Source organism: Lolium perenne, chromosome 1 (assembly GCF_019359855.2).
Source record: "Lolium perenne isolate Kyuss_39 chromosome 1, Kyuss_2.0, whole genome shotgun sequence".
Lineage (NCBI taxonomy): Eukaryota > Viridiplantae > Streptophyta > Magnoliopsida > Poales > Poaceae > Lolium > Lolium perenne.
Window position 1 is genome coordinate 76,732,923 of NC_067244.2, and position 22,816 is coordinate 76,755,738.

Genomic DNA, 22,816 nt, shown 5'->3' on the forward strand with positions numbered 1-22,816 from the left:
ACTAAAAGCACTAGCACATTGCAAAATAGCATTTTGAGAGGTAGTGCTAGTACTCACATGAGGCTCACAAGATTTTACCTTTGACACGATAGCCTCATGGGCTAACTTTAGCAAATCATGAGAGACTAGAAGATCATCATGGGAGCTAGAAAGCTTTCCATAATTTTCTTCCAATTTCTCATAATTGCTTGTTAGCAAAGCAAGTTGAGCCCTTAGCTCAACATTCTCCTTCAAGATGGAGGCTTCACAAGAGGTAGAGTTAGTAGCACAAGCATTATCAATCATAGCACAAGGAGAAGGCAACTTAGCAAGCTCTATTAGGTTGAGAGGCTTAAATTGCTCATGTGACTCGGTGAGTTTGATGAGCTCACTCTCAGTAGCCCTAGAGCTACTTTTGAGAAGCTCAAAATCCTCAAGGAGTTTATCAATAGCACTTACTAGCTTCTCATTTTTAATTTGAAACTCATGTGCCACCTCTAAAGCTCTATCACGAGATTCCCTTTCCATAAGTATCCTTAGAGCAAGGTTCTCTTCAAGAGTTTCATTGGTGAATTTTTGTTCTTTAAGAGCTTCACTAAGAGTTGCAATCTCGTTTGCATACTCGCGCTCATGCTCTTCCATTTTCTCAATACGTTTTGTGCTCTCAATGGCAAAATCGAAGATTTTCATGAAGTTAGAGCAAGCAAATTTCTTCTTACGAAGAGCATGAAAAACCGACTCTCCCAACTTGTTTAAGGAAGCAACATTAAGTCCTTCCATATCATCATCCTCATCATCACTAGATAGATAGGGTTCCAAGGAAGGAGATACCTTAGAAGCCTTAGCCATAAGACAAGTGTAGGAACCGTGCGATGATGAAGAAGATGAACTACTTGAAGCTCCATCCAAGATCTTGTCTTGGCCCATAGTATCTTCGGTTTCCTCTACATTGTTAGTCACACAAATACTAGAGGAAAGCAAAGTATCTTCATTATGGCAACAAGACAAGAGAAGCATATCATCATGGAATGAAGATATGCAAGGACTATCAACACTAGCATGTAAAGCATTTATAGTGCTACAAGTGTTAAAGTCCAAAGATGAGACATTGCAATGAGATAGGGATGAAGAATCATCAAGAGAAAGCTCACCATCAACAATGCAATGTTCATCACCACTCACCATACCATTACCTTGTGTCTTACCACACATTGGTGAAGTGGAAGTAGTGTGATCATCCTCAATGGTCTTGGATCCACCATATGTATCTCGAAGCTTTGTCCAAACCTCATGAGCACTCCGGAAAGGCGCAATGGAGGAAATCACTACATGACTCACAACATGTCAAAGCACTTTAGTAGCTTGAGCATCTAGATAAGAGTTTTTCTTCTCTTCAAAAGTTGGATTTTGTGGATCCTTAGGAGTAGAAAAACCCATATCAAGAATTCTCTCCACATGTGGGTGCATGCCCCTAAAATAATCAAGCATGTAGAATTTCCAAGCATCATAATTAGTATCATCAAATGTAAAGGAGGAAATGTGCACTAATCCTCTAGCCAACGTCATACTCTCTAGGCGGTGAAGCCCAACAAGATAAGAGAGCCCTAGCTCTGATACCAATTGAATGTTCTAGGACGTCGCCTAGAGGGGGGGTGAATAGGCGGTGTATAAAAACTTCTACTTGGGAGCTAAACTAGTCGGAATAAACTAAACATGTGTTTACTAGTTTAGCTCAAGGCCTATCAACTAGGGGTTTTCCTAAGAGCACCAACAACCTATGCTAGCATGATGAGCACAATGTGATAACAAGCTAGGTAAAGCACATCAAGCAAGATAGATATAACAAGGTAAAGCGCATAGGTTAAGGAGCTCGGGTTGAGAAGTAACCGGTGCACGAGGAGACGACGATGTATCCCGAAGTTCACACACTAAGGTGCTACGTCTCCGTCTGGAGCGGTGTGGAGGCACGTGGCACTCCAATGAGCCACTAGGGCCACCCTATTCTCCTCGAGCCTTTCCACCAAAGGAAAGCCTCGATCCACTAAGGAACCTTGGGGTGGTCACCGAACCCTTACACGCTTGGGCAAACGCCAAGTATCGGCTTGAGGCAAATCCACAACGAGGAGGCTCTCAAGTACACGGCCACAAGAGGCTTACAACACACCACCAAGAAAACCAACTCCACCAAGGATGCTATGCGCCACAAGAGGCTAACACACTTCACAAAGGCCACAGCGCCATAAAGACCACCACGCCACTAAGACGATGAGATCACTAAGGCTACAACGCCACAAAGGAGACACGGTGCCACAAGAGGCAACACGGCCACTAAAGGCAAGATGGCCACTTAGGCAAGATGGCCACTAAGGCAAGAATACCACTAAGGATGAACACACACTCTACGAGATCGAAACCCCGGAGAGAACTCAAACCGATGCACCTAATGCAATGGCTAAGAACACCACTAGGATGCCCAAATTCTTCTCTCCCAAATTCCAACAAAGCTAGAAGAAGCTATTGGGGGAATAAGGGAGGAAGAACAAAGAGGAGAAACACCAAGAAACTCCAAGATCTAGATCTAGCAAGATCCCCTCACTTAGAGAGGGATTCAATTGGTGAAGCACTAGATCTAGATCTCATCTCTCCTTTCCCCCAAAAATATGCAACAAATAGTGGGGGGATCAAGAGGAGGAAGCAAGAACCCAAGGTCACAAATGAAGGAGAGAGAATGGAGGGGAAGGGTTGGTTGGGTCGGAGGTGGAAGAGAGGTATATATAGGGGGCCCAGAAATATGACTGTTGGGGCTCAAAAACGGTCAGATCCGCGCCCAAAGCGGTACTACCGCTTGTCGAAGCGGTACTACCGCTCGCGCGCGAACTGCGCAGAAAACGGTCAGAAAACGGCCCAAATCGGCCCAAAGCGATTTCGGCTTCTTGCGCCCAAGTTCCTCTATATAGGTTTCACGTCGGATGCCATCGCTGAAGGCATCGATTCCTCCGTCGACAGAAACGTCTTCGGCAGCGTTCAGGAGTTTGGTGAATCTTCCGATGTATGCGCGCATCAACTCCTTTTGCTTCTGTTGGCAATGCCGTAATTCCTCGATCCCAACAGGCCTCTTGTATGTTGCTTGGAAATTCGCGACGAAAGCGTCAACTAGGTCATCCCATGATTTGATGGAACCTTTCGGCAGGCCTCTCAACCAAGCTCGTGCCGAATCTTTTAGGTAAAGCTGCAAGCACTGCATTGCTGCTATCTGATTTCCCTTGTGTATGATCACAGTCTGTAGGTAGTCGTCTATCCATGACCTTGACTCCTGCTATCCATCGTACTTAGCAGCGTTAGTGGGGGTAGGTTTGAATTTTTTGGGCGGCATCGTCTCACAGATCTTCTAGCTCAAGCAGTCAGCTCCCCTTAGCTCGCCGTCGTACTCTTGGCTTTCATCTGAGGCATCACTGTCGTATTCCTCCCTAGCGGTGCGTCGTCGCCTCGCTTTATCGATTCTACTCTGGGTGATTTCGTCTCGAGCATCCCTCGAGCGATGCTTTGAACCACTGGCCTGTAATGTGGTCTTTTCCTTCTGTGGGACCAATTTGTCTCCTAAGACTGCAAGGCTTTCTAAGGTGCCATGGTGGGCTTGAGCCATAGAACCTTCGGGTCGTTGATTGATGTGGTACGCCGCAAGATTCGCAGTTGCTCCCTCGACGGTTTTCGGCCGTAGCATACCCACAGTGTCTGTAGTCATGAAGGACTTGGACAGGTTCGACGTTATTTCTCTAGCATCATCTTCCGAAAGCCTGGATAACCTCGATCGGTGCTTCCCTACGCCTTGACTGCTTCGGGAGGCGCTTCCTCGCGATCCCCTTTGTCGCTCGCTAGATTGTTCTGCGGCGAATAGACGTTTCTCGAGGGTGGCTTGCTCTTTCGATAGACGCTCCCGGTTTTTCTCCAATATAGAGCGATAGGCATTGAGGGTTCCAACTGAAGTTCCAGCGGGGAGTGATGTGTTATTAAGCAAGGCTGCTCTGGCTGCCGCCCATTCTTCCAGCGGGGAGGCTGTTGTTGTTACTGGCGCTGTTTTCAAAACTTAGCCGCCTGCTGGAGTGAGGGGTGTAATCTCCATCTCCCCTATTCCTTGCGTTTCCTGTGTTATTGGCAACATAAACTTGGTGGTGCGCCGCTTTCCAGGTGACCTCCTTGACGATGATGTCGACACTGTCCTCTCCCGATGAATACTGGACGCTGCAGATGAACAGTGTGTCGCTCGATCCCAACCCATGCCTGGTGTCGCAGTTCAAGCAGTAGTACGAGGTCATCTCTGAAGACACGGGGTTAGCGGATCCAACTGACATTGAAGACGTCGACCGAGGGGTCGATGGCGAGGATGAGTTCGTCGAGTCCATCAGGCCAGCCGAAAGGTCGACTGATGATGGCATGCTTGGTCCCGCGGCCGGTGGTGGTGATTTCTTCGCTGACCTGGGGGCATATGGTTCTTGCAGTCGAAGGAGTCCTTCCGCGTTGACGTTGTAGTGGACGCTGCCGAACGTCATTTCCATATTTCCTTGTAGATCTGAGAAAGTCGAGCGAGAAGAGTCGCTGTGCGGGGTGAACTCATAGGAGCCGAATCGAATCGGGCTTCCTAAGTTTGGCGATGATGACATCGACGAAGCTGCCGATGACATGACTGGATCTGCCGATGACGGATCTTGTGCCGACAGGGTTCCCACAGACGGCGCCAATTGTCGAGGGTACTCCTCGGCAATGCCCTCCGATTGGGGCTTAGGGTTTATGGAATCCTGTAGGCTGATGTCTACGCACGCTTCTATTCCTGTAGATAGTGCTGGGCCTCCAAGAGCAGAGGTTTGTAGAACAGCAGCAAGTTTCCCTTAAGTGAATCACCCAAGGTTTATCGAACTCAGGGAGGTAGAGGTCAAAGATATCCCTCTCAAGCAACCCTGCAATTACGATACGAGAAGTCTCTTGTGTCCCCAACACACCTAATACACTTGTCAGATGTATAGGTGCACTAGTTCGGCGAAGAGATAGTGAAATACAAGTAATATGGATGATTGTAAGTAGTAATAGCAATCTGAAATAAAGATGGCAGCAAGCAAACATGTAACAGAACTTGTTGGAAACGGTGTTTCAATGCTTAGAAATAAGGCCTAGGGATCATACTTTCACTAGTGGACACTCTCAACATCGATCACATAACTGAATAAATAAATGCTACTTTCTACACTCTCTTGTTGGATAACAAACACCATTCATTGTGTAGGGCTACAAAAGCACATCTCAAGACGGAGTAAACAAGCTCCACAACATCCGGAGTTCATATTTCAGTAACCTCTAGAGTGCATAATAGACCGTTGCAATTTAGGCCGAGTACTAACATAGCATACACACTGTCAACAATAGCTATGAAAGGGGGAATAGATCGCATCAATACTCATAGTAATAGTTAGCTTCATAATCTACAAAAGATTACAATCATAACCTACGCCAAGTACTACATGATGCACACACTGTCAACATTACATCATGGAGGAGGAATAGAATACTTTAATAACATCACTAGAGTAGCACATAGATTAATAGTGATACAAAGCTCATGATCACATTAAGATCACATGGGAGAGAGAGATGAACCACCTAGCTACCAGTAGAGCCCTCAGCCTTGGGGGAGAACTACTCCCTCCTCATCATGGGAGACAACAACGGCAATGAAGATGGCGGTAGTGTCGATGGAGATGACTCCGGGGGCAATTCCCCGTCCCGGCGGCGTGCCGGAACAGAGACTTCTGTCCCCCGAAACGGAGTTTCGCGATGGCGGCGGCGTCCCTGGAGTCTTACTGGAGTTTCGTCAATTGGTCTAGGGTTTTTAGATTCCGAGGGATAATATAGGCGAAGAGGCGGCGCGAGGGGGTGCCTGCCCACCCCATAGGGCGGCGCCCCCCCTCTTGGTCGCGCGAGCCTATGGTGTGGGGGCCCTGGGCCTCCACTACGTCTCCCCTTCGGTGTTCTGGTCCATCTCGGTGAAATAAGATGTTTGGCTTTCGTTTCGTTGAATTCCGAGAATATTGCCCGAACAACCTTTCTGGAACCAAAAATAGCAGAAAACAGGAACTGGCACTTCGGCATCTTGTTAATAGGTTAGTTCCGGAAAATGCATAAAATCATTATAAAGTGTGAGCAAAACATGTAGGTATTGTCATAAAACTAGCATGGAACATCAAAAATTATAGATACGTTGGAGACGTATCAAGCATCCCCAAGCTTAGTTCCTACTCGCCCTCGAGTAGGTAAACGATAACAAGGATAATTTCTGAAGTGACATGCTATCATAATCTTGATCAACACTATCGTAAAGCATATGAGATGAATGAAGTGATTCAAAGCAATGGTAAAGATAATGATTAAACAACTGAATCATATAGCAAAGACTTTTCATGAATAGTACTTTCAAGACAAGCACCAATAAGACTTGCATAGGAGTTAACTCATAAAGCAATAAATTCTTAGTAGAAAGTTTTGAAGCAACACAAAGGAAGATATAAGTTTCAGCAGTTGCTTTCAACTTCAACATGTATATCTCATGGATAATTGTCAACACAAAGTAATATGATGAATGAAAATAAGCAAATATGTAGGAATCAATGCACACAGTTGATACAAGTGTTTGCTTCCAAGATAGAAAGAAGTAGGTAAACTGACTCAACATAAAGTAGAAGAAAGGCCCTTCGCAGAGGGAAGCATGGATTGCTATATTTGTGCTAGAGCTTTTATTTTGAAAACATAGAAACAATTTTTTCAACGGTAGTAATAATTCATATGTGTTATGCATAAGACATCCTATAAGTTGCAAGCCTCATGCATAGAATACTAATAGTGCTTGCACCTTGTCCTAATTAGCTTGGATTTACATGGATTATCATTGCATAACATATGTTTCAACCAAGTGTCACAAAGGGGTACCTCTATGCTGCATGTACAAAGGTCCAAGGAGATATATCGCATTTGATTTCTCGTTTTTGATAGATCTCAACTTAGGACATCCATACCGGGACAACATAGAAAACAGATAATGGACTCCTCTTTAATGCATAAGCATTCAACAACAGATAATATTCTCATAAGAGATTGAGGATTGATGTCCAAACTGAAACTTCCACCATGATACATGGCTTTAGTTAGCGGCCCAATGTTCTTCTCTAACAATATGCATACTCAAACCATTTGATCATGATAAATCACCCTTACTTCAGACAAGACGAACATGCATAACAACTCACATGATATTCAACAATGGTGTAATAGTTGATGGCGTCCCCAAAAATATGGTTACCGCTCAACAAGCAACTTATAAGAAATAAGATACATAAGCGACATATTCTTTACCACAATAGTTTTTAAGGATATTTTCCCATGAGCTATATATTGCAAAGACAAGGAATGAAATTTTAAAGGTAGCACTCAAGCAATTTGCTTTGGAATGGCAGAAAAATACCACATAGTAGGTAGGTATGGTGGACACAAATGGCATAGGTTTTGGCTCAAGGTTTTGGATGCACGAGAAGAATTCCCTCTCAGTACAAGGCTTTGGCTAGCAAGGTTGTTTGAAGCAAACACAAGTATGAACCGGTACAGAAAAACTTACATAAGAACATATTGCAAGCTTTATAAGACTCTACAATATCTTCCTTGTTGTTCAAACACTTCACCAGAAAATATCTAGACTCTTAGAGAGACCAATCATGCAAACCAAATTTTAACAAGCTCTACAGTAGTTCTCCACTAATAGGTGCAATCTACATGATGCAAGAGCTTAAACATGATCTATTTGAGCAAAACAATTGCCAAGTATCAAATTATTCAAGACCATATACCAATTACCACATGAAGCATTTCTTGTTTCCAACCAAATAGCAATAAATGCAGCAGCTTTCAACCTTCGCCATGAACATTAAAAGTAAAGCTAAGAACACCAGTGTTCATATGAACGAGCGGAGCGTGTCTCTCTCCCGCATAAGCATGAATTTATTCAGAGAATGAAAATAACAAAACGAAAATAAAACACACAGACGCTCCAAGTAAAGCACATAAGATGTGACGGAATAAAAATATAGTTTCACTAGAGGTGACCTGATAATTTGTCGATGAAGAAGGGGATGCCTTGGGCATCCCCAAGCATAGATGCTTGAGTCTTCTTGAAATATGAAGGGATGAACCACGGGGGCATCTCCAAGCTTAGAGTTTTCACTCTTCTTGATCATATTGTATCATCCTCCTCCCTTTACCCTTGAAAACTTCCTCCACACCAAACTCAAAACAAACTCATTAGAGGGTTAGTGCATAATCAAAAATTCACATATTCAGAGGTGACATAATCATTCTTAACACTTCTTGACATTGCACAAAGCTACTGAAAGTTAATGGAACAAAGAAATCCATCCAGCATAGCAAAAGAGGCAATGTGAAATAAAAGGCAGAATCTATCAAAAAAGAACAGTCCGTAAAGACGAATTTTTTAGAGGCACTTAACTTGCTTAGATGAAAATGCTCAAATTGAATGAAAGTTGCGTACATATCTGGGGATCACTCACGTAAATTGGCAGATTTTTCTGAGTTACCTACAGAGAGGCCTACTCAAATTCGTGACAGATAGAAATTTGTTTCTGCGCATAAATCCAAATCTAGCATCAACCTTCTATTAGAGACTTTACGTGGCACAACATTGCAATAAAATAAAGATAAGAAGAGGTTGCTACAGTAGTAACAACTTCCAAGACACAACAAAACAGTAGTAAAATAAAAACATGGGTTATCTCCCAAGAAGTGCTTTCTTTATAGCCATTGAGATGGGCTTAGTAATTTTAATGATGCTCACATAAGGATGAGAGTTGAAGCAAAGAGAGCATCAAAAAGCAAGTATGAAACAAATTTAAGCCTAACCCACTTCCTATGAAAAGGAATCTTGTAAATAAACAAGTCAATGAAGAACAAAGTGAATAGCATAGGAAGACAAAACAAGTGTAACTTCAAGATTCTCAACATAAAGAGGGGAAACTTAATATTATTAAGATGCATATAACCATGTTTCCCTCTCTCATAATAACTTTCAGTAGCATCATTGATGAAATCCACAATATAACCAACACTTAAAACATTCTTATCATGGTTCATATGCATAAAAGTATCATTAATTTTGGCATAAGAAGAACTCTTCTCATTAATAGTAATTGGAGCAGGATCATTATCAAGAATTTGAACATGATAAACAAGTTGCATACTAAGGGAATTGTTTTTGGAAATCCAATCATAGCTATGACAAGTTTCATAAGGATAATTATAACCTATGTCATAGCATTCTTTATAATAACTATCAAAGATTGGAGGCATAGTGTCATCATAAGAAATAGAATAGATATCTTCCACAGTATGTTCATCTGTAACCTTACCATCATTGTTACTAGAGGGAGATGTATCAAACATATAATCATCAGTAGCAGAAGGATTTTCAAACACCTCATCCCCAAGCTTAGATCTTTCTATATCATTATGGGAAGAAGCATGGATAATACTAATACTATGGCAATTATTAACATCATCATTTTCAGAATTAGTTTCCCAGAGATTTTCAATATCAAAAGTAGTGTGCTCTTCTAAATCATGATCACTAATGTAGGTAAAGGGTATAGGAAGATCATTGTACTCAGATTCATTATCATAATAATCATTAGGAGCAACATACTTACGGTTACCTATTGTTATCTCATGCACGCGGGGATATGCCGTTACCTCTTTCTTTTTATTTCCCCTCTTCTTCTTCTTCTTCGTTCCCTTCTTCTTCTTCTTCTTCTTCTTCTTTTCCTTCTCCTTGTTCCCTTCTTTAGGAGGAAGAGGCTTGAAGGGAGGCTTCTCCACATAACCTGATTTATTTCCAGAAACAATAGAAGAAACTTGGGAGGATTCCTCCTTTTCTTTAATAAGTCTAAAACACACAGCGGTCCTATCATATTTTGGCAAAGTGTCATCTTCTAAAATATTTTGTATGTAAGTATTTGTTTGGCAATTATTAATGCAATAAGAAAGACACCCATGCAGGACACTATTAATATCAAGATCACTCATATCTAACAAAGAATTTTTTCTTGATAACTCTTCACACTTCAAAAATAAAGTAAGTTCATCATGCTGATTAGGAGTAATTTCATCATCACAATACAAATTTGCAACATTCATGGGGTTCGAATTATCATTGGAGGAGCATTGAAAATTAAAATGACCCACTCTATGGCAAAGTTCACAAATATAAGGATAGAGGGCACACACTTTTTCACCAAGATCATCTAGATCCCTAGACCACTTTCTAGTTTTTTAATTCCTATGATGGATACAATATTCATCTTCGATTTGATTAATTCCACAAGGTCTATGCATTCCACAAAAATTAACATGCTTATAAGAAATAGTATTTTCAGAAGTTTGGACATGTTTATTGCAATCATTAACAACAATTTCATTTTCCATGCAAGTGTCTTTGAAAGGTTCATGATACTTATCAAAATTCTTCCTAGGCAATTAAAAATGAGAGGAAAAAGCTTTATAAAAATTTGCAACAACTTGAGAGTCAAGACCATAAGTAGCACTCATATTACGAAATTTATCAGTATCCATAAAAATTTCAATGCATTCATAATCATAATTTATACCTAACTCTCTATCTTTGTCGTTCTCCCATCCTTCAGTATTCTCCTGAATCCGATCAAGGAGGTCCCATTTAAACTCTTCTTTGTTGCGTGTAAATGATCCAGAACAAGTAGTATCCAGCAAGGTTTTATCTTGAAAAGAAAGTCTTGCATAGAAATTATCAATGATGATATTACCAGGAAGCTCATGAATGGGGCATTTGAGCATTAAAGACTTCAATCTCCCCCATGCTTGGGCAATACTCTCTCCATCGTGAGGCCAGAAATTATATATGTGGTTCCGGTCTTTGTGAATTTCACTTGGCGGATAGAATTTAGAATAAAATAGAGGCACAATATCCTTCCAATCAAGAGAATCCCCATTCTTAAACAATTTATACCAATGCGCCGCTTTACCAGACAGCGATATAGAGAATAGTTTCTTCCTAACTTCATCCATAGCAATACCTGCACACTTGAATAACCCGCATAATTCATGTAAAAACAATAAATAATCTCCAGGATGGACAGTTCCATCCCCTTCATAGCGGTTATCCACAACACGTTCAATAATTTTCATGGGTATCTTGAAAGGAATACTTTCAGTAGGTGGATTTAAAATATCACAAGCATCATTAGAGTTATCGCATATGGGAGATAAAGTATTATCAGAGCAAATTTTCTCCCCTAAAGATGGGAAGCTAAAAAGATCATAAAAACTAGCTTCCCCCAAGCTTAGACTTCTCCATAGAATTAGCGGTAATTGCGTTCATACTAATAACATTGCTACTAGCATGCAAATAAGGTTCCATAGGTTTTTTAACTTTCGCATCAAATAATTCATGTCTTAACTCAGGAAATAAATTAAAAAGCTCACTGTTGTTTTCCATTATGCCTAACTAGTGATAAATAAAAACAAGAAACAAAAAGATGCAATTGCAGGATCTAAAGGAAATAGCTTCGAGCACTCACACACCGGCAACAGTGCTAGGAAATAGCTTAGTAGTCGGAGGATGTGAATACCTTTTACCTTACCTCCCCGGCAACGGCGCCAGAAAATAGCTTGATGTCTACGCACGCTTCTATTCCTGTAGACAGTGTTGGGCCTCAAGGAGCAGATGTTTGTAGAACAGCAGCAAGTTTCCCTTAAGTGAATCACCCAAGGTTTATCGAACTCAGGGAGGTAGAGGTCAAAGATATCCCTCTCAAGCAACCCTGCAATTAGGATACAAGAAGTCTCTTGTGTCCCCAACACACCTAATACATTTGTCAGATGTATAGGTGCACTAGTTCGGCGAAGAGATAGTGAAATACAAGTAATATGGATGATTGTAAGTAGTAATAGCAATCTGAAATAAAGATGGCAGCAAGCAAACATGTAACAGAACTTGTTGGAAACGGTGTTTCAGTGCTTAGAAATAAGGCCTAGGGATCATACTTTCACTAGTGGACACTCTCAACATCGATCACATAACTGAATAAATAAATGCTACTTTCTACACTCTCTTGTTGGATAACAAACACCATTCATTGTGTAGGGCTACAAAAGCACACCTCAAGCCGGAGTAAACAAGCTCCACAACATCCGGAGTTCATATTTAAGTAACCTCTAGAGTGCATAATAGACCGTTGCAATTTAGATCGAGTACTAACATAGCATACACACTGTCAACAATAGCTATGAAAGGGGGAATAGATTGCATCAATACTATCATAGTAATAGTTAACTTCATAATCTACAAAAGATTACAATCATAACCTACGCCAAGTACTACATGATGCACACACTGTCAACATTACATCATGGAGGAGAAATATAATACTTTAATAACATCACTAGAGTAGCACATAGATTAATAGTGATACAAAGCTCATGATCACATAAAGATCACATGGGAGAGAGAGATGAACCACATAGCTACCAGTAGAGCCCTCAGCCTTGGGGGAGAACTACTCCCTCCTCATCATGGGAGACAGCAACGACGATGAAGATGGCGGTGGTGTCGATGGAGATGACTCCGGGGGCAATTCCCCATCCCGGTGGCGTGCCGGAACAGAGATTTCTATCCCCCGAAACGGAGTTTCGCGATGGCGGCGGCGGCCCTGGAGTCTTACTGGAGTTTCGTCAATTGGTCTAGGGTTTTTAGATTCCAAGGGATAATATAGGTGAAGAGGCGGCGCGAGGGGGTGCCTGGGGGGCCCACCCCATAGGGCGGCGCGCCCCCCCTCTTGGCCGCACGAGCCTATGGTGTGGGGGCCCTGGGCCTCCACTCCATCTCCCCTTCGGTGTTCTGGTCCGTCTCGGTGAAATAAAATATTTGGCTTTCGTTTCGTCGAATTCCGAGAATATTGTCCGAACAGCCTTTTTGGAACCAAAAACAGCAGAAAACAGGAATTGGTACTTCGGCATCTTGTTAATAGGTTAGTTCCGAAAAATGCATAAAATCATTATAAAGTGTGAGCAAAACATGTAGGTATTGTCATAAAACTAGCATGGAACATTAGAAATTATAGATACGTTGGAGACGTATCATAGGCCGACACGAGACATCGGTTAACAGACAAGCGGGGAGAGCAATTTACCCAGGTTCGGGGCCCTCGATGAGGTAAAACCCTTACGTTGTGCATGTCTGATCTTGATTTTGAAAATATCGGGTTACAATGGGGTGCCGAAGGTTTCGGCTGTGATCTCGTCGAGAGGCTAAGTGCTACGGCGACCTAGCTCCAGACTTATGGTGGCTAAAATTGCTAAGATTGATTGTGTCCCTTGGCAGCCCCTCTCCTGGCCTTTATATAGGAGGCCAGGTCTCAAGAGATCTGTCCTGGTACGACTAGGTTTACAAAAGACCTAGCCCTAAACCTTCCTTATTCGGCTCCTCTCCGTCTTGTTCTTCAAGGAATCTTCTCCAGCACCATCCTAGTGGCCCACCTTGCCATCGGGTATCTTCATGGGCCTCCAGTTGGGCCGCACAGGATAGGGAAATGTCAGTTACCCAAAGGGTAATGCCCACGTCACCGGTAGCATGGATCAAAGGCGGCGGCGCTGCGGCCCGAAGGAGCAACGCAGCGGCACCCCGATGCTCGATCGGTGGTAGGCGCGTGCTCGGGGACATGCTTAGCGTAGTCGTGCACGGGGTCGGTTGATCTGACCGACGGCGGCACAATACGCGCCATGGCGTGGATGACGCGCAGATCGGAGCCGATGGCGCTACAGAACTGGACGCCTATACTGCCAGATGCACGGCTGGAACGGTCGGCCTGGGGTCCGGTACGACCGGCCTGGGCGCCGGTCCAACCGGCCTGGGGCCCAGTCTGACCAGCCGGGGCGCCGGTCCAACCGACCTGGAGCCCGGTCTGCCGGCCTGGGCGCCGGGTGACTGGGCGGAAGCCCCTGGATAGCGGCCCGGTAGGCACCGGTTCTAGGCCCGGTTTGGTCCGGTCCGACCCAGTCTGGAAGCCGGTCCGACCTGGTCTGGAAGCCGGTCCGGCCGGTTGTAGCGTCGGGTAATCCGGTCAGGTGGCCGGTCTGCCGGTCGTGGCACCGGCCCATCCGGTGCTGAGGCCGGTCGGCTGGGTCGTGGCGCTGGCCGCTTGACGGATCTGACCAACGGCGGCATGATACGCGCCATGGCATGGACGACGCGCCGATCGGAGTCGATGGCGGCGTTGTCGATGTAGTCCCGGTCGATGGCGACGAAGACGGGCAGGCGATGGAGACCGCGCGAGCAAGAACAGCCTGTTGCGATGCACGTAGGGGCGCCCCGTGTGCGGCGTGTGGCTGTGTCGTGCGGTTGATGGCCGGTGCAGGTCGATGCCGTTGTCGAAGCAGAGGCACAAGGACGACGGCGACGGGCGACTCAATCCGATCTATGATCGGTAAACCAAAAAGGAAAAACGCCGGTCGAGCGACCGGCGACGCAAAAAGAAAACCAATCTACGGATTGGAAAAAAAGACTCGAGGGCAGCGGATCAACGGATCGGCGGACAAACCCTCATACGGGTTGCGCGGCCCCCGGAGTAGGCTATGGAGATTGACCTCCCCGGAGGCGGCGCCGGCGGAAGCGCAGTCGGCGGCTAGGTCAAGATCAGCGCCGCTCTGATACCATGTAGAAGGATAGAGAGGGAGAGATATGCGGAATATGTTGGATGTATTATTGAGCCTCATGGACGAGTATATATAGGCGTACAGGGACCATCTTGGAGTGCAGGACAAGACACAAGATATATCTCTATCCTAGACTACCTAAACCGTATGTGTACTCTAACACTCCAGTCTTGACAAAACTTGGTTCTCACCTACGACCGTGTCCTCTGACATCTCCAATCTCCAGGACGCTCCCGAAATGCAACTTGTGACATCTGCAAGGTCCATGTTCCACAACTATAGCTCTGCCAATAAAGATCACGCAATTTTTTTTTGCGCCTCGGCGATTGTGGCTATGACTACGACTTGCACTACATCGACTATGAATACCTCGACCACGCCTACTACATCATCGACTTCCTCGACATCGACATCAGCGCGACGCTACAACGATATATCGAAAACCATAGTCCACATTGTCAGCATTAGCACTTGTGTTCATGATACTTCTGGTGTGACTGCCCGAGAGGGAAGAAAGGAGACGCACATGAAAGGCATCAAAAGGCGACACAGTCACAGCCCTAGGCCAGCCCAAGATCATCAGAGACACATTTGATGATGATGAAGCGGAGAAAATGAAGAACTCAAATCACGCGAGTTTAAAGAGTTTAAGCCTAATCTAACTTGTACGAATTTTGATTAAAGGGATGTTAGGATTATATCTTTCCATATATGTAACCGAATATGCTAGGAGTATAAAGTATATTTGGATCTCTAGTTAATCCCCTTAATTCAAACAATCCATGTAATTCGTATGTAACCAAATATAGCATATTCGGCTAACTATACACACGCATACAATAGACAAAGTATCGCTCCCCACGTGAAAACTCGACCGGTGTTTCCTGCTATTATCAACAAAAATAGGAATTGATGCATTTAAACATTACGGGAATACTAGCACAGCACTTGTTGCTTCCCTTATAAAATAAAAATAAAACACTAGCACCTAAGCCTTTGGCGCATTAGAAATGTTCTTGGCCGAGTTCTCATTTATGAGTGTGCCCAACATGCAGGACACGTTAACATGACTTTTGAACTTGTAGCAATTCCCATAATAATTACATGGTTTATCGTTTATAGGTTGATAAGAGTAAAGTTAGGAGAATCATTTATACTTTTTTGAAGACATAAACCCTAGCCAATTCATGGACTCCTTGTCAAACAAACAAACTCACCACCGATCTCCGAATGAGATTGTCGTGGAATCCTGAAAAAACAATCCTTCATCAGCAGGCAAAGATCTGGGTATGGTCTTGGAGAGTAGCATTGCCCAGACACCTATCATCTCACAAGTGAGTATCCGAGCCACACTGGATAAAGTCCTACTGATGCATCGATAAAAAGATCCAAGAGCTTTTGAGACTTCATCCCCACATTTCTACTTGTAAAGCAATGTTCAAGAAATCGTTAATCTTAACTTATCGGCCAGCCTCAAAATGAAGATTAATCACTTATCGTCCGATTAATCGATTTTATCGGTTGCCCATTTATCAGCTTCATTTTTTGTATATTCTAATTTGCAGCACTCAATTTTTTATAATATGCTATGTAAAAATAATATTGGAGCATTAAACAGAAGTATTACCTTGATTATTTGCATTTGAATCAATCAAAATGAAAATTTTGAGCTAATGCACAGTTGTACAAGACCACAGGAAGAAAATAACGACTGCCATACAAAATTTCAGTGAAATTTCACGGACAATCAGCCGAAATATCTGTCACTAGAGTGAAAATCGTGCGAAATATCGGCCCTCAGACGGAAAATCGGCCGAAATATCGGTGCAGCGATAAATTAGCCGATATGATGAAATCTTATCGGTTACCACCCGATTCACGATAAATCGGCTGATAAATCGGTATCTCGGCCGATTTTTTAACAGTGTTGTAAAGTATAAAGTTAACTGTGGGTGCAATAATGTAGCACATAATTTGGCGTAACTAGGCAAGCGTGAGTCATGTGGAGTGTCAAGTGAACCGGCGCTGACCTACGTGTTGGGTTTAATCTTGAATGATTGTTAACACATTATTATATAATTAATAAAGCTAACGATTTCCCCTAAAAAAGTTCAAATCTAGTCTTATACACATTTGGGACTACTATAACCAACTATGAGGAGTATATATCATAAAATCACCACCATTTTTATAATCATATTTACCGAACAATACTAGTTTGCATTTACGGGATAAAAAACCACCACATTTCCGTATGTTTCTCTACTATTTAAAAAGACTAAAGTGGTTCCTTATTCTGCCAATACGTTCGTCGTCGCGCTTCCTCGGTTCGTCGTGCTTCGTCTCTCCGATCGCCCCGAACGGGCTTAATTGGGCCAAGCCCAACTAATAATCCAAGAGCCCTCTCGTCGTACATCCTCTTCGACCTACTTCCCTGCTCCTTCCTTCGTTCGTACCCATCGCCCACCGATGGGAGCTCCCCTTGCGTTCCGCTGCCGCCCCGAGACGTCGTCTTCCCTTTCGATCTCCGCCCAGCACGAGCCCGGCCGTACCATCTAAGCTACGCCCACTACAAGCTATGCCCAGATTATAATCGCCTCTCATCCCCCACCCCATCGAACCCAACTCCATAGCCGCCGCATCACATTGCCCCCATGTCTCAGATCCAGCATCTAGGAACCTCCATCGGCCGGCTCTTCGACTCTCCAGGTTGGCTTTCTCGTCCTGTACTCCCACTCTACGGTCATAGAGGGGACACCAATGCACACGAATCTGAAGTATTTTCCCTTCCACGGGAAGAATTCAGTGATACTGTAGCTCGCCAGTCGACGGTTTCATGCGTCCGGTGACCTCTCTCTCCATGCATCTTCTATACAATCCTCATGAGTATTATCTCATTGGATCGTGTATCTGCCATCTTATCATTTCATAGCTACATCTCACAGTTTAAACTTGTTACGTGGTATATGCACCAGAAATATTTGCCGTCACGGCCAAAGTAACCTCTCTGAGTTTCTGAACTGCATCTGCATGTACAACACTGCCAGCGCAAGTCTTCTGTAAGTCTACAATTTCGTTTTGATGCTTGTTCTAAATATCACATTCACATTAGAGTTCATTTGTGGTCTATTTGTCTATATTGTAGTATCTGCTGCACTTGAACAGGTTTTGAAACCTATAGTATCTTGGGTTATCACTGGTACGTGATGTTTTCCAATTCACACACAGGAAAGTGCCCACTACAAGTGGCAGTTTAATAGTTCAAATTATATTGTTATATGTGTCTCTCCTGTCCTTTCTACGTTCAGATTTGTTCTACCAACTGATTTGCTTTCATTCGGTATAAATGCACTCGCTAGATATTTTGACAGATACTGTTTGGTTCTTAAAATTCATCTACCAATCTACATCCAAGACTTTTTCATTCTGTAAGCTAACGCTGCATAATTAACTAATAACTGTGTACACCTAATTGGCTCATCCTACATTATGCAGGACAATGCGCAGCAAACAGAAAATATAACAGTGGCAAAGAGCTGTTCCATCATACTAGAAAATACTACCAGGTATGAAACTACTAATAACAACACAATGTTATTTGAGTACGCAATTCTAAATAAAACTTACTTACTCTACAGGATATTGGATGATCATTGAGGAATCAGCAAATCGAGTGTGGATGTAAAAGATATTGTGTATCGGCTTATCTACATTAGTAAGTCCTTACTTCCTTACTCCTTCTATGTAGGGAGAGATTGGATATGAATGTCTATTTTGGTACCACTTTGTGTTTCGGGAGCAAAAATCCACCACATTTTGACGAGGTTTTCTCAAAAAACACTAAACCATAATTGATAACAAATTGACACGAAAATTGGCAGTGGGACTCACCTGTCTGTGCTGTTTTGCTGATGTGGACTGGGACCCACACGTCTGCTCACATTAAGAAAATGAAAACCTACAGAAAAAGGGGGAAAACAAAATCTGAAAAAGGAAAAAAAAACCGCCCACCCAGATGCCTGCCGCACATCACACCAACCGCCGCCATGCTCTGGCCGCCGCCGCCGTGCTGCTGCGAGGCAGGCCGCCGCCGCCGTGCTGCTGCGAGGCAGGCCGCCGCCATGCTCAAGCCAGGCAGGCCACCGCCTCTGTACTCCGGCCCCCTCCACCGCCGTGTCGGGCAAGGCAGGCCACCGCAGCTGTACTCCGGCCCCGCCACCGCCGTGCTCGGGCCAGGCTGGCCGCCGCCGCCGTGCTCCTGCGGGGCAGGCCATCGCTGTTGACCTGCGCCGCCAGGCCCCATCTCCACCATGCGCTGCCGGCATGGACGACCGAGGCACCCTAACCAGGTCCAGCGGCGGCGACGGATCTCCACGCTCTCGGCCATGAGCTCGCGCGCCTCGTTTGGGGATGAAAGAGATGGAGGTTGGGATCGCCGGCGAGGTCTGGATAGGGCGAATCGACGGAGGCAGCGAAGGCCGTCGCTGGGGAAGACGAGGTCTGAGGCTGCAATTTGATGCTCATCGGGGCGAGGTGGTCTCTAGTGTGGTACAGGGCAGCAGCCTGGTGGTCTCCGGCGAGGGCCTGGCAGTGGCCTGGTGGTCTCCGGCGAGGGGATGGGTAGCAGCCCCGGCCGTGATCTCTGGCGAGGAACAGAGCAGACTCCTGTGGCTAGATATTTTTGATTTTTTCGTTTTAATGAGATTTTTTGTCTTTTAACATGGGCTGGCTTGTTAATATTGCCACGTCAGCCTTACATGTGGGCCTTCTATGCCAGAATGGCTATCAATTCGTGTTTAATACCGATTTAGTGTTTTTTGCGAAAATCTCAGCAAAATGTGGTGGTTTTTGTTCCCGAAACACAAAGTGGTACTAAAATGGACATTTAGCTGGAAATGTGGTGGTTTTATGTTAACAACTCAAATAAGAGTGTGCTACTACCAACAGTACGGCGCCCCAAACCATATGGCTTACCAACTTTCTCCTTCTGTGTTCAAATGCTCTGTTGAACAGAAGAACTAAGAAGACACAAATGAGAGTGAAGGAAGCGCCTCAGGGGGTGAGGATGTTGCGACTGGCGAGAGTATTGGAGGAAAGGTACAGCTTGCCTCCCACATTCAAACCTCCAGAGGCTGCATCCACCAAGAAGTGAGTGAGAGCACAGTCGTTACACAATCATTGAGTGGTTTTACAATTTCTTGGCTGCATCAAGAAGTTATCTTGGAATGAGCGTAACTCTTGATTTTGACCTCTTTTTTTTTCTTATGGCAGAGTTAAAAGAATTTTAATATAAGCACTTCTCCCAGGCTCCCAAGGTTGCATTTCAGTACTGTGATGTGCCGTCGAGAGGGGCAATGGCGAGAGGATTTGGTCAAAGAGAGAGAAAAGAGAATGATATAGATGGTGAGATTGAATGCAGCTTCCAGTGACGTTGAGATTAAAAGTCACCGCTGGACTTTGGCGACATCTCGTCATCCAAAGCCAATCCAACGGACAGGAGTTGAGCAATCAAAAATTCCCCCACCATTAGTCGTTTCCAGCCTGAAATTGTATTTAATCACAAACCTTGAATTCACTGAAACTTCCCAAGAATGCATAATGCAAATTATATGATTTGCTGAATTTATTTCAAAATTTTATGTGAAGTATGAATTTTGAGTTCAAATTCTGCCCGTGAAATTAACATGAGGTTTATTCACAAACCGTATGCTCAAATCAGACGAAACATTCGTAATGTATAGCATTTACTGGATATTTTAAATTTTTCGTGGCAATATAAATTTTGAGTTTAAAATTTGGTCTTGGAACATAAAATGAGATTTACTTACTAACTTTATCCTCAAATTGGACGAAAATTACTGGATTGTTTTTGTTTATTTTAGGCAGTTCAAATTTTGAGAATTTAGTTCTTTAGTAGGATTTCAACAGCTTTTTAGCCAGATTTCAGCACCGTTTTTCACCATTTTCAGTTATTTTAGCTTCAATTGTAATAGTCCAGATTGTAGGTCTTTTATTTTTATATTACTGCAAACTAAAATATTTACTAACTTGCTTGCCAAAAATATTATACGTCTGTTATAGCCTATGAGAACATCTTATAAGAGGTGATAGGCGAATATTTTACTAAGAAATCGAGTGAAAGTACATCACCATATAAATCTAATATTGTTGAGTTTCTTGCATGAGCCTACAAAGCTACTTTAAGTGATGATTTGCTTCAGACCAGTCTGCTTTGGGATGAGGAGTGCACCTGAAGTACACATTCAGAAATGTGGTGTGTAAACTCCGTGGGCTATAGTGGTTTATGTTCCTATGTGACAACTATTATTTTAAAGTTATTTATGTGTTGGTCTTGATTACATGTTTTGTAACCTGTGGGCTGTAATAGTTTATATTCCTATGTGTCAACTATTACTTTGAATTTATTTATGTGTTGGTCTCCTGAGAACCAAAAATCCGAGTCATTTTTATATGTTTTTAGGGATGGTTGATGTTTGTATTTTAACTTTTTTTTTTCTTTACATGTTATGTTACCCGTGGCATCGCACGAGCATTTTACTATGGTATTATAAAATATTGGTGCTGATATTAACCGAAAGAAAATTACTGAATATTTCATAGCATCTTTTTCAAAGAGTAGATTAAATAAGAAAAAAATTAAAGGTTAAGATGAAAGGGTGAACAGAGGCTGAGTTTGTGGCTAAAGTTTAGATTTTTGGGATTTTTTTTTTCTCGCATTGCAACACACGACTTAAGGTGTTTTCAGTAGCAAGTTTTGAAGCGCAATTGCAATATGATGTGAGTGTGATTAAGATAGACGAAATAGTTTGACATGAACATGTATAAGAAGATGTGTTTCCTCTAATCATTCAAATTCAATAATAATATTTATTTTTTTCTTTTCTAAAACACATGGGCTGTAACGTGGTCTACCGTAGCAACGATTGTGATATCTTGATCTATTAATAAAGAAACTTTTTCTCCCTTTTTTATCCGTTACAATGTATCATATTTATTTTATGATTGGAGTTTCAGCTAAGGTAATCCTGATCCATCTCGCATGTATGTCTTATATCTTTCTAATTTAGACATAACTGTTACAATTTAATTTATTCTGGCATATTGATACAGAAATTTCTTTTTATTTTTTATTTTGAAGTTCACATATTTTGCTCCTCCGCAGCAACACGCGGGCATTGTCCTAGTTAATAAAGAAAGCTAAATGGAAATTGAGCATGAATTGGCACAGAAAATCTGACAAAGTGGATCCCATTTGTTAGGTCTAACTTTCTGACGTGTACTTGATCCCATTTGTCTGCTCCACCATGGCGGACGCCGCTGTAAGCTTCTGCCTAGGGCCCGCCATGTCCAAGCTTGGCAAGCATAGTGTGCCACCCCACCACGCCTTGAAGCTGGCCGCGAGCAGGGATGTGGCAGATGCACTCGGTGGCAAGAACATGTCAACATGGGCTGCTACTAGGGGCGGTGCTTGGCGGCAAAGCTTGGGGGCATGACGGCGAAACTCCACCCTCTGTCTCAGAATTTGATTTTCAAAGTGTTGATTCTATATCAGAGATGAACGAGGAGAATCACGTTAAAATAAGCTTTCCGTCTCACAGGGCGAGTTTGGTTGCTTGTAGATTTTCTCTGCATCTGAGGAAGTTGGCTCTGTAGAAGCTGTAAGAGGTCATGTGATCCAAAAATCATGTTGTGCAATTATATTGGTTGCCAACAAGTCGTTTAGAGCATGCATCGCAGCAGAAGTCCAAGCCCCATCGTTTGGTTGGGCCCTTTTTCTATTAAATTGTTGCACCACGAGTCCACGGACAAGTGGTCGTGATGCAACACATGTTCATCAACCGAGAGGTTGTTTTCATCAACCATAATTACTCCCAAAAATATACATCATCATCATGATGTTCATCATCTTCATTAACGCCAGAACGAGCAGCACAACGAGAACCCAATACATGGGCTCCACAAAAGTAATACTTCTTCAGAAAGGTAGTAAACCAATTGCAGGGTACCTGGTGGCATGTGCCATTTG

General features: G+C 43.3%; 2 long non-coding RNA genes across 9 annotated transcripts in view; both read left to right on the top strand.

Moving 5' to 3' along the window:
* LOC127293739 (uncharacterized) overlaps positions 1–22,816 on the top strand; it is a 49,417-nt gene that overhangs the window by 24,015 nt on the left and 2,586 nt on the right. The gene's annotated exons all lie outside the window — the stretch shown is intronic.
* LOC127293745 (uncharacterized) lies at positions 17,233–21,169 on the top strand. Of its 8 annotated transcripts, none has more exons than XR_007846108.2 (7): positions 17,233–17,614; positions 17,745–17,828; positions 17,915–17,968; positions 18,265–18,335; positions 18,408–18,484; positions 19,783–19,917; positions 20,041–21,169. It is a non-coding gene; the product is annotated as an uncharacterized lncRNA (long non-coding RNA). The 8 variants fall into 8 exon arrangements; XR_011742468.1 differs by having other exon boundaries at positions 17,233–17,478; XR_007846088.2 differs by having other exon boundaries at positions 17,233–17,828.